The sequence below is a fragment of the Abramis brama genome (genome assembly GCF_963993115.1).
Source record: "Abramis brama genome assembly, contig: SCAFFOLD_47, whole genome shotgun sequence".
Lineage (NCBI taxonomy): Eukaryota > Metazoa > Chordata > Actinopteri > Cypriniformes > Leuciscidae > Abramis > Abramis brama.
Genome location: NW_028155925.1, coordinates 150285 through 167360, shown reverse-complemented (window position 1 = coordinate 167360; position 17076 = coordinate 150285). Strand labels below are relative to the sequence as shown.

The 17076-nt window shown below is 39.1% G+C and overlaps 2 long non-coding RNA genes across 4 annotated transcripts; both read right to left on the bottom strand.

The window, feature by feature from the left end:
* Positions 1-5813: 5813 nt before the first annotated feature.
* Positions 5814-8500, bottom strand: LOC311077285. 3 transcript variants are annotated; one of them, XR_014604855.1, is made up of 6 exons: positions 8363-8500; positions 7744-7931; positions 7525-7634; positions 6780-6933; positions 6591-6655; positions 5814-6073 (listed from the first exon to the last, which is right to left on the bottom strand). It is a non-coding gene; the product is annotated as an uncharacterized lncRNA (long non-coding RNA). The 3 variants fall into 3 exon arrangements; XR_014604856.1 differs by having other exon boundaries at positions 6780-6930; XR_014604857.1 differs by having other exon boundaries at positions 7544-7634.
* A 3840-nt stretch (positions 8501-12340) lies between these two features.
* LOC311077282 lies at positions 12341-13440 on the bottom strand. Its single transcript, XR_014604851.1, has 3 exons — positions 13390-13440; positions 13004-13207; positions 12341-12857 (listed from the first exon to the last, which is right to left on the bottom strand). It is a non-coding gene; the product is annotated as an uncharacterized lncRNA (long non-coding RNA).
* Between the last annotated feature and the right edge of the window lie 3636 nt (positions 13441-17076).

The following is a 17076-nucleotide window of genomic DNA, read 5'->3' as shown; positions in this document are numbered from 1 at the left end:
GGAGTGGGACTTTTGATTGGTTATGACTGCTCCAGAGCCCTAGCTCCACGAGAGGTTTTCACTGGAGGTGACTACGAGCCTTACGCTATAAAGACGGACTTAGGGTGGAGCATCGTAGGGAGCTCACCACAGCGCGTGAGTTCCAGGGATGTGACTGGGCTGTGCCATCGGATATCAGTCAGGGAGGTTCCACCTGTGACACCAGCTGCTGCTATTAAAGTCCTTGAATCTGATTTTGCCGACACCAGATCAGGAGAGAAAAGCATATCTCAAGAAGATATTCAATTTCTGCAGGTCTTAAAGGAAAGAATCCATCAGAACGAGTGCGGCCATCTTGAGATGCCCCTTCCATTTAAAGCACGTCCTCACCTCCCTGATAATAAGAAGCTTGCCTTAATCCGCCTGAAGCACCTTAAAAAGAAACTAGACAGAGATCCTACATTTAAGGATGATTACGTGAGATTCATGGAAGGTGTCTTCAAGGATGGGGAAGCAGAGGAAGCGGACAAGCAACCAGAGTCAGGAAGTGTGTGGTACATCCCACACCAAGGCGTCTATCACCCGAGGAAGCCAGATAAGATCAGGGTAGTTTTTGACTGCTCCGCAAAGTATGCAGGCACTGCCTTAAATGATCATCTGCTAACAGGGCCTGATCTTACAAACGGGCTGATTGGAGTGCTCTGCCGTTTCCGCAAACATCCCATTGCTGTTATGTGTGACGTGGAAAAAATGTTCCACAGGTTCCACGTCAACAAAGAAGACAGAGATTATCTACGCTTCCTGTGGTGGGAAAATGGGGATACAGAGTCAGAGCCTAGGGAATACCATATGAAGGTCCATCTTTTCGGAGCATCTTCATCTCCAGGCTGTGCCAATTACGGCATGAAGCATATGGCCAGCCAAAATGAGAAAAGATACCCTGAAGCAGCTAGCTTCATCAGAAAGCACTTTTATGTGGATGACGGCCTCATAAGCCTAGAGTCAGTCGATGGGGCAATCAAGCTGGTGAAAGAAACCCAAGCACTATGTGCTGAAGGAAAGTTGCACCTTCATAAATTCATCTCCAACAGTCGAGAGGTACTGGAGTCCATTTGTGTTACTGAGCGCGCTGCTGAAGTGAAGAATGTGGATCTCAACTGTGATGATCTTCCAGTCCACAGAGTGCTAGGAGTCCGATGGAATGTGGAAGGTGACGTCTTCTCCTTCAAGGTCTCACTTGATGAGAAACCAGCCACTCGACGTGGAGTTCTCTCAGTCGTGGCTTCGGTGTATGATCCATTAGGATTCTTGGCCCCATTCATCTTGCAAGGAAAGCGGGTGCTACAAGAAATGTGTCAGAAAGGCATCAGTTGGGACGAGCCACTCCCCAGCGAATTGAAGCCAAAGTGGGAGAGCTGGATCAATGATCTAAGAAATCTTGACAAGATTCAGATCCCAAGATCCTTCACACCAGAGAACTTTGGAAAGGTCCTGAGAGTGGAACTGCATCACTTTTCAGATGCCAGCAGTCAAGGCTATGGGCAGTGCTCCTACATCAGATTGGTGGGCGAAGAGAAGGTGCATTGCCCTACTGATTATGGGCAAGGCAAGAGTCGCTCCTACCAAAATAGTCACTATACCAAGGCTAGAGTTGACTGCAGCAGTAATCTCTGCTGCTATGAGCAGTATGCTAAAGGAGGAGCTAGAGATTAAGATCGACAGAGAATATTTCTGGACAGATTCTCAAGTAGTTCTTGGCTATATCAACAACGAAGCCAGAAGATTTCATGTCTTCGTGGCAAACCGTGTCCAGAGAATCCGGGAAACCACTGACCCAGGGCAGTGGTTCTATGTTGACACAGAGCACAACCCTGCTGATCACGCCTCGAGGGGCCTCAAAGTAGCAGAGCTGCTCAAGTCTAACTGGCTCACTGGACCCAAGTTCCTGTGGGAGAGAGAGGTAGTTACAGCCCAAGGAACCTCAGAGCTACTGGTAGGAGACCCCGAGGTCAGAGCAACCCTAGTCTTGAAAACTGATGCTTCAAGGCAAGTCGATTTTCAAGAGAGACTCGCAAGGTTCTCAAAATGGTCTACAGCTGTGAAAGTCGTCGCTCGGATACAGCGGTTGGCCAAGAGGATCAAGGACACAAAGCCCCTTGATGTTGAGGAAAGGAGGAGAGCCACTCGCACCCTCATCAAGCTTGCACAGAAAGATGCCTTTGAAAAGGAGTTACACATTCTCCAGACATCGGGAAAGCTGCCTTGTAACCACCAACTGTATCAGCTAGGCCCATTCCTCCAAGATGGTATAATGAGGGTGGGAGGACGTCTGAGGAAAGCATCCGCACCTCTGGATCTGAGACACCCTATAATCCTCCCAAAGGATGGTGTTGTCACGCGCCTTGTCCTTGCGCACCACCATGAGAAAACACAACATCAGGGCAGAGGACAAACGTTGAATGAACTCAGGGCAAATGGTTACTGGATTATTGGTGGCAGTAAGGCAGCAGCCCAGCACATAAAGCAGTGTGTCCTGTGTAAAAGAGCCCGCGCACCTCCAGAAGAACAACGGATGGCAGACTTACCCAGAGACCGTATTGAACCCTCCCCACCGTTTACGTACTGCGGTATGGACTGTTTTGGTCCCTTCTGTACCAAGCAAGGTCGTAAGGAAAACAAGCGATACGGTCTCCTTTTCACATGTCTGAGCTCCAGAGCAGTCCACATAGAGATGTTGGATGACATGACAACCGATGCATTCATCAATGCTTTACGGTGTTTCCTAGCCATCCGTGGGGCCGTCAGGCAGATCAGATCAGATCAAGGATCAAACTTTGTTGGAGCACGAAATGAAATGGAAAGAGCTCTCAAAGAATTAGATAAGGAAAGAATGGCTACATACCTGGCAGATAAACAGTGCGACTTCTGTATGAATGCACCAGCCTCGAGTCATGCCGGAGGTGCATGGGAGCGGCAGATCAGAACGATAAGGAGTGTGCTTGGCTCAGTCCTTGCTCACAGTGCTGGAAGATTGGACGACACTTCCTTAAGAACCTTCTTTTACGAAGCCATGTTCATTGTAAACAACCGCCCTCTTACGATTGACAGTATCAGTGATCCCACCAGTATGGAGCCATTAACACCAAATCATTTGCTCACTATGAAATCCTCTGTTCCTCTGCCCCCACCTGGTAACTTTGCTAAGGAAGACTTGTATGCCAAAAAACGTTGGAGACGGGTGCAATATCTGTCCGAGCAATTTTGGAACAGGTGGAGGAAGGAATATCTGGTCAACATCACTCTTAGACAACGATGGCATGCACCAAGACGCAATGTACAAGTTGGAGATATTGTCATTGTAAAGGAAGAAGAGCTCCCTCGTAATGAATGGAAACTTGCCAGGGTTCTTAAAGTACATGAAAATGATGATGGATTGGTGCGAAGAGTTACAATACAGATTGGAGAGCGCAAGTTAGGAAAAAGGGGTGAACGCCTCAACAAGCCATCCATCGTTGAGCGACCCATTCAGAAGTTAGTTATTCTCATAGAAAACAGCTAAAATTCTGCTTCATAACTCTGGTGCAGTTAGTCTCTGACCAATTCAAATTCAAACAATTCACAAATCCTTTCTGTTGTTATGAAAAGATTGTTTTCTTGAACCTTTATGTAGTGAGAAAAGTGTTCTCAATTGATTTGTAACATTTAAATTTCATGTGGTGTATTCTGCATATCAACCTTATCTGGAGAGTTTATAACTGTGGATCTACCATATCACTCAGTTTACAGATGTTTTATGAGTGACCTTAACTTATGCTTTGAAATAACCATTGATTTGTCGGATTAATATGCATACAAAACACCAAGGTTGTATGATTTGTTATTAATTAATCAAAGGTCATTTGGTGGGAGTGTAGCTGACGCTAAGTCCAGTGTGAACTCGTTTCCATGACTACACAGGAAGTTGTCCATGCGCGACCCATATGACGATAAAGTTGTTTGGTAATGCAATTATAATGTGTTTTGTTTACTGTAATCCTGAGTAATAGTGTGATTAAATCTGTTTGTTACGTTGCTCTTGTTAAATTTATGAAGAAGAGAAAAGTTGGTTATTGCTAGTCACATGTTTAACCCCGGAAGTATTGAGAGTAGCGCGAGAGAGGAGAGAGAGTGGCGGGTGAGAACAGCGAACTTTTAAGCTCCCGCCTATTATTCTACAGCTGGTCTTCTAGGCGAACACGGTAATAATTATTGAGCTATCTTAATAACTTATTAAACACTGTTAAATTTTGTCTACAAAAATGTGAGACATTGTTGTATTGTTCTGCATAAGAAATAAGAGTATATGAATGTTGCTCTGGGTGCTTTGTGCTTGAAACTGTTTTGTTTATCTTCTAGTTTTCACGGTGTTTCATGATACTTCAGAGAAGAATAAATGTGAATGTGAACATCAGTAAGAAGCGTGGACTCATTTATGACCAGTGTAGCTACATCCCCCAATCGTAACAGACAGATATGCATTTGTATGCACTAGGTTTGGTATTTGTTCAAAGGTTACATGGATGGTTTGTATTTGTGAAATATTAGTCTCATTTATTTATATTTGTAAAACACAATACATATTTGTTACTCTGCGTTTTTGCTCAAAATGTCCGTTGTACTTGCACATTGCTTTCTGTTTGTTTGCAGGTAAAGTTTTCCTTTGCAAAGCTGGATTTGTTTGTTTAATTATGGCACAAAATTCACTCCGTAGAACTCCACTATGGGGCATGTTGTCACATTTCACTTTCATTCGTTCAGGGTAAATCAAGAAAAAAGTATACACTTTATTAATAAAACAAAACCACATTATTGTAATAGACGTGTGTGAAATTAATACAGGAAAAAATAAATACTCTGAACCCTAAGTGTTTTACACAAACTGAGAAAGTCAAAAAGCGTTAGATTGTGCCCCGCTCTCTTCTACTTAGGGTAAAGTGTGTGTGTGTGTGTGTGTGTGTGTGTGTGTGTGTGTGTGTGTGTGTGTGTAGATGTACAGTAGGTGGTGCTAATACACCAACAGGAGGAATAGACGGAGACAGTGTTTCTGTTCTCCATCTTCAGTCAGTCCTGCACACAAACACACTATAGAAGAAGTATCTGTAGTTTGTCTAATGGAGTTTGTCTGATTCTTCACACACTCTTGTATTCCAGAACGCAGGTTATGAGACTAACCTGTAAGCGGATAAACTCAGCTTTTGGTTCACGAACCTGAGGCACATTTCAGGATAAGCAGCCATAGCAACTGCAGGTCATATTAAACAAATGTTAAACAAATGAGTGATGAATCGAAAAGATGCAAATGAAGCATTATCATCAGGTTCATGTGTTAGTGAATGTGCACACGATACAGCACTGGCTTTTACCACTAATATTTGTTCTGCTGGTTCATCAGTTGTCAGGATGATTTGACGTCAATCTTCACTAAATGTGGCTCGCAAGACAGAAGTTATCAAACTGCGTTTCTAATTTTATAACATTACAATACTACAAACTTACAGTACACAGTCAGCAGTGTCATGACTCATGAGGAAGGGTAATAATGCCAGTCATTTACATTAGAGCAAAGGCTGTTTTAAGATATGCATTGTGCTTTGCTGCTCTCTTTTATTATCTTAATGTTTTATGCAAACACGCATGTATGTACAAATGATTATTTTAAAAGTACTTTATTAAAGAGGAACTTTACTTCTTCTTGTTATATAATGTATGAATACAGAAGGTTATAACAAAGGGTTTTAACAGCAGTCTTGTTGCAATTCCAGAGGATCACAAGAAATAAAGTAAAGAGATGGGAGTAATCTGTAAATAACTTTATTCAAGAAATGTACTTTAAGCTTTTGAGGAGCTCAACTCAAGTCACTCTTTATTATATTGTGCTTTATACAATAGAGATAGTTTCAAAGCAGCTTTACAGTGATAACAGGAAAATAATGCAACTAAGTTTGTTTCTTCTGTACAGCAGATCTAGAAGAAAGTCATTGTCTAAGTTTTCGATTGATTCATTTCTGTTGTCAAAATCATCAGGAGAAAACAGTGATGTCATCGTCCAGCAATGCTGTCAAAGCAGACAGATGAAAAATATGAAGAATAATAAGCTCATGTTTGATTTAGTCAAGAAACGTCAGTCATAACTGATTCCTGCAGAGGTGAAGGAGTGTGTGATCATATGTGCCTCAAGTTATTAAAATACAACACAAAAATAAACACAAACTGTTCAGTAAACAAATACTATTTATTTTTTATAAAAAGTGTGAACCAATGTTATTTTTTCCTGTGGTAGAGCAGATGTAGATGCATGAAAAGTATCATACAGTAAGGTAACATTCTTCAAAGAATCCCCAAAACTATGCCATTCGTCTGTGCTGATTTGTGCCACACAAAAAAATTCAAATAAAATAAACGAATGTATCAGAAAATAAAGCTATAGTTTTGGTGATTGTTTAGTTTTTTGGGTGCCATCTTCTTCACCGAGGAACAAACCTTTCTAAAGAGAAAGCACACTCTCTGATGATATTACGTGTCTGCGTCAGTTCTATGAATATAAGTGTGTATATGAAGTGTGTGTGTCTCACCTCTTCTGGGTCTTCATCTGAAACATTAGAATGAAAGTCTTCAGGTCCGTCAGTGTCAGGAGAAACTAGAACACAAACATCTGATCATCTTCATGTACAGTTTATGAAATAACCAACATGTGACATTCAGACACCAGAGAAGAAGAAAGACAACAACAGTGTTTCATCTTAAACATCATAAAGACTCACAGTTTGGTGTTCCACTGTTAATGCTGTCTCGTCTGACTCGTCTCCGGATCGGTGTATCTCTCCATTCATTAGTTTGAATCTCGTCCTCTTTCTTTGACATTTTTCTCTTTTCCTGATGTTTAATTCTCCTGCAGTTCGTGATGCTCCAGATCTTCTGCCATTAAACATTTTATTTTATATTCAGAAAAAATAATACAAAGCATTTCAAAATTACAACACCACAGCCTATTATAAAAAATGCATATACATACAATATATAGGCCTATACTTTCAGTGGCTCAGTGAAAAATCACATCCAAAGCGTGATGACGTAATGCACAGACCAGCACAAGACAAACAATTCCGGTTAAAAAGTTTATTTTATTTTTAGAAAATGACCGATCGTTTGGCTAGATAAGGCCCTATTCCTTGGAAATTATCAGGAAATTTTCATTTTGAGTTGAACTAATCCTTTAAAAAATAAGTTATTTTAAGTTCCACAGAAAATGAAAACCTCATGCAGATGCAGGTTCAGAACAATATCAGGGTGAGTAAATGATGGCGCAATTTTGAATTAAGGGTGAACTAACCCTTTAACACTTGCCATTTGTTTATATATTTAATACAACTAAAATATAAGTAATATAAAATATACACTACTTGATCATTGACTGAACATGTTGATGAATTGTCTGCTGGTTTAGACGATAGGACACACACACACACACACACACACACATACACACACACACACACACACACACACATTATAACTTGCACCATACTGAGCTTTCTTCATCATCTTCATGTGATCGGTGAGGGAGTGTCTCTGATTCATCATGAGTCAATCTGCATGTCTGTCTGGTTCTCGAGAAACTATAGACAATGAATTCACAAACTTAGTAAGAGTAAGTTACTATCAAGATGAACAATGTTGATGAAATATGTGTAACAGTGTTTAATCTTAAAGATCATAAAGACTCACAGTTTGGTTTTCCACTGTTAATGCTGTTGTGTCTGACTAGGCTCGTCTGTTTCTCTCCTGGATCAGTGGTTTGTATCTCGTCTTCTTTCTTTGCCATTTTTGGATATTTTAGTTCGTATGCAGTTTGTGATGCTCCACAGATCTTCTGCTATGCATTTATTTCTCTTACATTATGTTGTCCTTGATATCTGTAGCAAAAATATGGAGAAACAGGTTATTGTTATAGAATGATGTTTCTGAACGATTGTATTGCTTCCGCTGAAGAAAATAGTCTGTTCCGTCTCTACGGTTAGAAGAATCCTGCGTCCATAGCAACACTTTGTTTTTCATGGCAACGGTATGTTACACTTAGCAGTCTTGAGTTTGCTGATATCAAGAAATAACACACCACATTCTACATTGGAATTCAACCCAGCCATGTAATAACATCAGCCTGTCGGGGGCTGTATTCACTATAACAACCGCCTCGCTCTACATTATCCCTTACTTAACATCATTCTATAACTATACTATAATTTAATAATAAATATAATTATACAATACAGTTTTACATTTCAGTTTCCTTATAATAAAAAGCATCAGATTGACAACACAATTAAAGATAAAGTGTTATAATCACCTTGTGATGAGCTGAAAGGCTCAATATCCACTGCAGCTCTGAGATCTGCTGATGTTTTGTTGGAGGTTGAGCATAAGCTTTATCAGCAGCAAAACCCATGACTGTGTCTCATGTTAACATCTGATCTGTACAAGCCCCTCTCCACCCTGTTTTTGTCTACACATGTTTTCTGAAAAGAAAAAGATCCTGAAAAGCTTTTTACAGCAAGAGGGTGCTCATATATATATATATATATATATATATATATATATATATATATATATATATATATATATATATTTTTTTTTTTTTTATATTTAAAATAATGCTGATATAATTAAATGGTGGCTAAAGACACAAATTAAAATGACGGAAATTAAATTCACACTTATTTCACAATATTTATAGCCTGGTTAAAACCAGACCATTCTCAGTTGTAACTGAGTTATAGTCTGGCAAAGCTCCATAGACAAATCATTTCCAAAGGGGCGTCACCAACGGACGTTGCTCAAATAGAGACAGAGCGCAACGCGTCATAATCTGAAGACCACGCCCACCAAGGGGGAAAACAAACCAAACGTCTCCATTGACTTTGCATTGCGAGAGGCTGCCTCCTTGTCATTTCTTGCTTCTAAGAAAAGACAGAATAATGCCTAAAAGCTGCTATGTGACAAGGTGTACAGCAAACAAGCTAAGATACCCAGAAATAAATTTTCATAAGCTGTCGACCCCAAAAAACGAGCGTTTGAGGACATCAAAGTGGATACAGGCTGGAACGAATGGGTAAATTGTGGGATCCTGACACTCAGTATGCACTAAAAGTACACCACGTGCGCAGTAAGTTAAACATTTGGTCACTGGTGAGTCAAATATCCAAATGTCAGTTGTATATATTATATTTCTGTAAGATAAACTATCCTGTGTCGCCGATTACGCTCTCCTCCAGCGTGCGTACGTTAGTTCTCAGAGTAATGAGACACGTGATGCTCTGTCTCAACTGCCTGTATCCACTTTTATGTCCTAAACGCTCGTTTTTTGGGGTCGAGAGCTAATAAAGACTTACTTCTGGGTTTTTTAGCTTGTTTGCTGTACACCTTGTCACACAGCAGCTTTTAGGCATTTTTCTGTCTTTTGTTAGAAGCAAGAAATGACAAGGAGGCAGCCTCTCGCAATGCAAAGTCAAAGTTGTTTCATGTAGTAAGCATTTACACTATAGGCTATAGGCCTACTCACTTTGTGCTTGATTTTATATTGTCTATTTTTCTAGTTTATTTTGTTTTACAGTATTTGTACCTCATTGTTCATATTTTTATTTTACGGAGCCCCTAAAGGAAGTGGTGGTGGAAATTATTATTTTATATATATATAGGCTATATATACAGTATATAATTGTTTTAACTGTTGTGAGAACACTTTCTGTTTAATGTCCCGCTGATTCAGCAGGACAGTGTATTTCTATGTATTTTTTTTATTTTTTATTTTTTTGAAAGTAGAAGCAAAGTTAATCAGGCTTTCAGCAGATGTGCTGTAAACATCTGGTCTGCATGTCTGATCTTGCCCAGATAAGAGATCAGTGTAGAGATGTTATCGGTTTTCAAGAAGCTTGCATGATAAACATGTTCAGTCAAAACACATTTCTCATTTTTCTGGAAAGTACAACATGAAATAAAGCAGCGTAATCAGCTGAGTTGGACCAAAGTGCTTTACAGTACAAATTCAACCGCTGGCAGTGTTTCAGAGCTCCGTACATTAACAATTGAACGGTTCAGTGTTTGAACTTGGACTCGATTTTCTTTTCTGTATTATACATTTTTAAGGCCTAACATGTAGTTTGTTGAGGGTTGATTTGTGAAGAAGGTCTACACGCCTGTGCATATTCAAACGCGCATACCTATCGACCAAACACGTGATGCGCATGCGCACGGCATCTGCGTTTTCGCAACTTCACTGTTACGCTAATTTCTATTATCACTGTAAAGCTGCTTTGAAACAATCCAATCGCTATATAAATGAAGGTGACTTGACTTGACTCAAGTATTAAGAAATGCAGTCAGTATTTGTCTCAAGGAGTTCAGTAAAGTTGGCATTATATTCAGATTCGAACTTTCCGGATCAATATTCGTGAGCTAAATGACTACTTACATTGAATTGTAAACTACTTATTTTTTATGTGCATAGTAATGTAGACAGCGAGCTACAACCCAGTTTTCCTCAAAACGAGCTTTATTAATATGAATATATCTCTATGAGAAGGCAGTTGAGAGACAAGTCCGAATAAGGGACCATGAAAAGTGCAAAACCCCAAAAACGTTACTACAAAAATAGTCATAAACTTCAATGTTAACACACTGTGGTGTAACCAAATTCAGTTTACACTTCAATGGTCTCCCACTGGTCAAACTTAAACACTTAGTTTGATAAAATGTGCTTTTCCACATTTTATATTATGAAAAATATTCAATAACTTCACTAACACACTAAATTCAGTTCACACATCACTGCTCTCCTGCTGGTTATACTACACTTAGTTTTTCAAGTAATAGCACATTAAAAAGTAGACCTATTCTTTACACAAATGATATTGGTATGCAGATAACATAATAGTTACAACTATGGCTTTTGCACGATAAATGCTTACTGAATTTGATGGCATTACACTGTGAAGTTATTGAATATTTTTCTAATAACGGTGAAGTTATTGGTTTCGTTTCATAAATAATTATATTATGAACATGTTTGTCATGATTCCTGTCTTGTGTGGACTTTTATGTCATTTCCTGTTCTGTGTCCTGGTTTGTAGTCCTTTGTAGTTTTTCTTGTTGATTAGTTCCTGATTGTTCCCAAGTGTGTGTTGTTTGCCAATCTTCCCACTCGTGTATATACAGTGTTTCTCATGCTCTTTATCCGGTTCCACCCCCCTTCAATTTAATTTTTTTTTTTTTTTTTTTTTTTTTTAAGGAAGGAAAGGTGAAAGAAAGAAAAGAAAATAAAACAATACAGATTCATCACCCAGGTGGATAAAATATTCAGTAGGTGGCGGTAATGCTCCTATGGAGTAAACGGCCAGATAACTAAAAGAAGAAGAAGAAGAAGTTCTTTATCCGGTGTTGTCCTTTGTTGGATGTTTCGTGTCAGGTCAGTTTCTGGATTTTCCTGTGTTTGGATTATGTTGTTCTGTGCCTGGTTTCTTGTTATGCTCTGTCTGGATTTGCTTTCTCACTGTTTTGTTAGTTAGTGATGGGAAACCGTAGCCTGGTAATACCAAATTCTGCTACTTCTCTTTGCTTCGTAGACAGAGTCTGGCATTGTCTGAAGTTTAAAATCATTGGTTACCCGTAAGCCAATCACATAACGTTTAGTTCTGGCGTGTGTTATGCGCCGGCTCAGCCGCATCTAACCTCCACTATAAATGCATGTATGATGCGAAAACAAAACCATTGAGCGAAATACCGGAGTGAACATGGCTATGCACGACTTTTGCAGATTATGTGAAGTAAATCTACGCATCCACGGTACAATCAGTGTCTACGTCACGGCTCTCAGCCCGCCCTCTGTTCGTTGATTGGCCCGGCTGTTTTCAGGCCGGAGAAAAACGGAAAGCTATGACGCGGTCTCAGACTGACTACAGAAGCGGAAGTACGAAGTCTGACGTAGTCAGGCTAGGGAAACCGACTGAAGCATTTCAAGCTTTCATCAAATTGTGCCAAAAAAAGGTTAATTACTCGAAGCTTTTGACACAATGCGCATTAGTGACATCTGGTGGTCACTATAGTTGTTTTCTCCACCATATCTAAATCACCACACGTGACCAAACAGAGCTTCGGAAGAAGTGTGGGATCAGTACAGTTCTCTCTAATCCATAACAACATTCTGGAGCAGTTGCTCATTATAATTTAAAGAGACAGGCACTGTCTTTATAGTGCAGCCATTATAAGGTAAATACTTGGACTCATACTGGTCCTCAATTAACACAAGCTTGCAAAAAACACACATTCAAATACTTCTTTACACTTATTTTATGCAGCACATACATAATAGCTTATTTGGCAAGTCTTTCCATTAAGTTGTTGAGACCCCACCCCGTGCCTCTCACATTTTTCTCTGTCATAAGCAAAATACGTTCACAGTTTCTTTAAAAAATGCATGGCCTCAGCAACCGAAGCACTGTGAAAACACACACAACTCACACATATATCACAACAACAATGTTTGAACAGTGACACTTAAGTTGGCAGTTCAAGCCTGAATTATGCTTTAAGCAATTCAAGCTTGCTTTCAAATCGAACATTTCACCATCCGGGCAGTCTATTTCATATTCAGCCATAAAACCTTTCACAGTGGTCTTTAATTTTCTACACAATTCTTCAACTTGTCTGATTCTCTTTATTAACTGCTGGCCACGACAGATCAGTCCATTTTGGGGAAGTTGAGTCTTAGCAGGAGATCTTCTCAAGCGCCTTCTCTTCCTTCTCGGCTTTGCAGACTTTCCTGGCGTGGTCTCTTTGCAGATGTTCAACTAAAAGATTGTCCATAAAAATCTCATTCTTGTCTGTCACATATTTTTTTTTATATCTCATTTCATTTGAACTTTCTTACGACTATTTATTACAAGACACCAGAGAAGATTAAACACTGTTGATCCTGAACATCATAAATACTCACAGTTTGGTTTTCCACTATTAATGCTGCTTTTTCTGACTAGAGTCTGCGGCTTTTTCTGTTTCAGCTCATTAGATCGTAACATTTTGTCCTTTTTCATCATTTTTCTCTTTCTCTATTGTCTGCACAGTAATTATTCTGCAGTTTGTGAAGCTCCATATATGTTCTCCCATTTGCTGATTTCTCGTAAATTCTGCATTGCATTATCTGTTTTAAAAATAAATGTATGTAGGTTCAATTTAGAATTAAAGTGAATTTTAAATTTTGTTAATGTTTGGTGTGCAACACAGGTTTACAATTCAGTTTCACTAATATAAATCAAAATGTTCAGATTTAAATAAATAAATACAAATATTTTCACAGAACAATTAAAGAAAGTGTTTATTCACCTTGTGATGAACTGAAAAGATGAAATCCAGCGCAGCTCTGAGAGTTCAGACACTCAGGAAGGCCTTTATATGTGTAGGGAAACATGACATCTTTAGTTGTAAACTCCTCCTCCTGACTTGTATAAGGTTTTAATAGTGGATTGTGTTGTATTTTCCACCTGTTTGGTTGAATTGGTGCGACAATTCACCTCTATAATCATCATACTGATCTGTAAAAGCAAGGTTTTTGTTTCTAGGGCTCCATCAATGTGTTTTTCAATACTTGATCGATCTTAATATCTAGAGAGACAGTGGCTGATTTAATGCTGATATGATCATTTAATCATAGCAAATGATAGAAATAAGTTCAACACCTATTTTTCACAATATTTACTCAATTCACAAATATAAAATCCTGTGATGGCCAAGCGTTCATTTGTCAGATTTTCACATACGAAATGCATATATTTAAAAGTACAATTTCTTTGCCATGCTGGGTCAGAGACGACAGTCTAGCGCATGTTGATATAGAAAACAATTTAAAAATAAAACGCAAAAACGTTATATCCTGTTGTTGATCAGTATCAGAAGGTTTCTGTCAGTCTGCAGGTTTCAACAAAGTGTTATAATCATAGCAACCATAATCGTAGTAAAATATTTCAATCACAATAAACAGGTAATGTAAACATTATTAACAGGCATATTTCACTCTGACTAAAGTGTGCACATCTATGGACTGCACAGTTTATGCACACAACATTGTGCAGCATGAATTTACTGTAATGCATTCGAAAATATCAAAATAGAGACATTTTTGTGCACGTCCCTGAAAATTTTTTTGCGGTGTTCATCCACAATTTTTAGGGAATAATGGAAATAACATGTAAATGGGAATGAAGAAGTTTGCTTGTGTCATACTATGTTTAATCTTGCCATCATATGTTATGGGAAATGTCCTACTTCTCTCTTCTGAAGTTATCATTTTGAGTTTGTCATGTCCCAGTGCTTTGTTGTTGGCAAGAACAGGAATCATGGAGAACACCAGGTTTATTCTTGCCTTTTTATTGGGAAAATCTCAATAAAGCAATATAAACATTCACAGCTCTATCTAGAAAGTCAGCTTGTTGGCGAATCTGGAATTTCTGTCAAATACATGCTATTTTAGCTTGGTGTAAAACATACAATAAGCTTTAAATAGTTATTCATAAATGTTAATATGCTCTACTATAACGACAGGATAAGGTGATGCAGCGGTTGTGGAAAAACTAATAAAGAACCGCAAAGCATCAATCGTTCTCCCCTCCGTCCAACTCGGAAACTCGGGTATCTAAAGGTTTCCCAGTGGTAAATAAGACTGGGAGTTCATGTACAATTTTAACTAGGAAACCCTTATTTATGATAATTCCAATAGTATCTGAAGCATTAGTCCTGATTATTGAATATAATCGCATTATTGGTGCACATGTAAACTTACTCAGTGATTCAACGATTTGATGAGGTAATAATAAAACTGTTCAGCAAAATTGACAATGCATGTCTAACTTGTATGTATGTATGTATGTATGTACAGTATGCATGTATGCATGTACCAAGAGCTCCTGAAAAAAACACAACAAATTTCTCGTCTGTTTGCACACACTTGGCGAAGAAAGCTCATTATGATTCTGAACTGTATAACTTTGCCCAGTTTACAGTGGGTCAAAGCTTCACACAATATGGCTGTTCTTGTTTTTTGCTTGTGTTTTTTTGCCTTTTATTTGTGTGCATGCATGAGAGTCCCGTGGGCCGGTCATTACAGACTCGAGGAATCTTGTGAGCAGTTATTCAAGACTTGCAACACTGTAACTCATGTCACACTCCCACCTCCTTATATTTACATTTTTGGCAGACACTTTTATCCAAAGCGACTTACATTGCATTTCAAGCTACACATTTACATTCTTATCAGTCCTTGCTTTCCCTGGGAATTGAACCCATGACCTTGGTTTTGCAAGCGCCAATTTTGCAATTTTGTGTCTTTCACTATAAACCGCTGTAATTTGGAGCGAGAGGTACAGGCGGAGGGGCTTTATGGCATCGGATAGTAAATGTCACTTTCCTCACAGCTGATTGGCCCAGTTTTGGTCTGCGATGGCTAACCCAGAATAAAACCTGGTCCAGAGCAAGTTAGCCGTGTAGCGTAAGATACCATGATGATGAAACCCGCTAAACACCAATCCACCTTCTTGAGCCCAGAAAACATTTGCTCAAACTAATGTCAACTTACAAACTGTTTCATGCAAAAGGTCACAAAAAGATTTCGGAACCTGAAAGGGACTTGCACAATGAAACTAAACCTAAATAGAACAATGTATGTTCTGCTTTTAGTTTCATTGTGTTTTGTTTGCTTATTTTCCATAGTTTATAATTCTGTTTTTTTTTTCTTTTTTTTTTTGCAATGATACAAAGCCTGTGTATTTAAGCTTTCAGTAAATTCAGTTGTTTGTTCATTCTCGTTCATGTTGTTGTTTTAGTGTGGATTTCTTGAACCAACTAAAATTTCAAAACCATAATGCCATTTATCAAGAAGCACACCCATTTCCCTAAACTATAAACACTATTCCTGTTTTGACACATATGAGTCAGATTTGTTGAACATGTTGTCATTTAGAAAGCATAGCATTCAATATTGTTCACTCAAGTTAGCACAGCTTCAGCTCAGTTAGCACACAATTACCCAGGTGGAAACACTAAGAGTCGAAACTGATCACACACCAGTCAGATCCTTCAATAGAGAGTGTTAAAGGGCCCAAATCGGAGGAGGAGGAGGAGGAGGAGGAGGAGGAGGAGGAGGAGGAGGAGATGATCTACTCTAGTTGCCCATGTCTTTATCAGTGGTGTGACTATGAGGGAGGCTCGGCTACGAGTAAGGCCAAATTTGAGTTGCTTCACCATCGCCTCGAGAACCTTCATGGAGGAGTGATGGCAAACACAATTCTATCACTGAATAAAAGACAAGCATTTCCAATAGTCTTTGATGAGGTTTATTTTCTTGCAAGAAAAGGCCAGCAGTCGTACAGTCACACAGAGTGACACAGAGTGTGACAGTGAAGGAAGGGCATCCTTCCTCCTTTATAGTCTTGACTCCCAGAATGTTATCTCTCTAGGCCAATGATGGTATTTCAACCATATGTGGAACATTCTTAGACTTGTTCATCATATTGTCTCCTTGAGTGGATGCCCTCCTGTCACGTACCAACACTCTTTACCATTCCAGTACAATTCTGTCACAGTGTCTGGTTTGAGTTCCCTGGGTCACCACTAGATGTCCTCCTTCCCCACGGTGTCTGTCACATTCTGAACTACATTCCCCACGATCCTTGTTCTTCATTGCACTCAGCTGTCCCTTGTAACTAATCATTGCACTCAGCCAATTCCCCATTAGCATTGTAATTTCCCTGTGTATATAACCCTGTCTGTTTTAGTATGTGTCACGGAGTCCTTGTTATTTGTCACACCACTTTTGAGGTCTGTTTCTGCTCTGTCTTTTGCCTGTTTATTGTTTTGTGTTTTCGGATTGTTTTTGGATTTTGACCCCTGCCTGAACTGTTATGAGTTACGGATTTCCCAAATAAACATACTGCGATTGGATCCCCTGTTTCCTGTGTGTGGTTTCGTGACACAATTCCATATTAGAATAAGGTTTGTGTGTGCTCTTTTACTGTCATA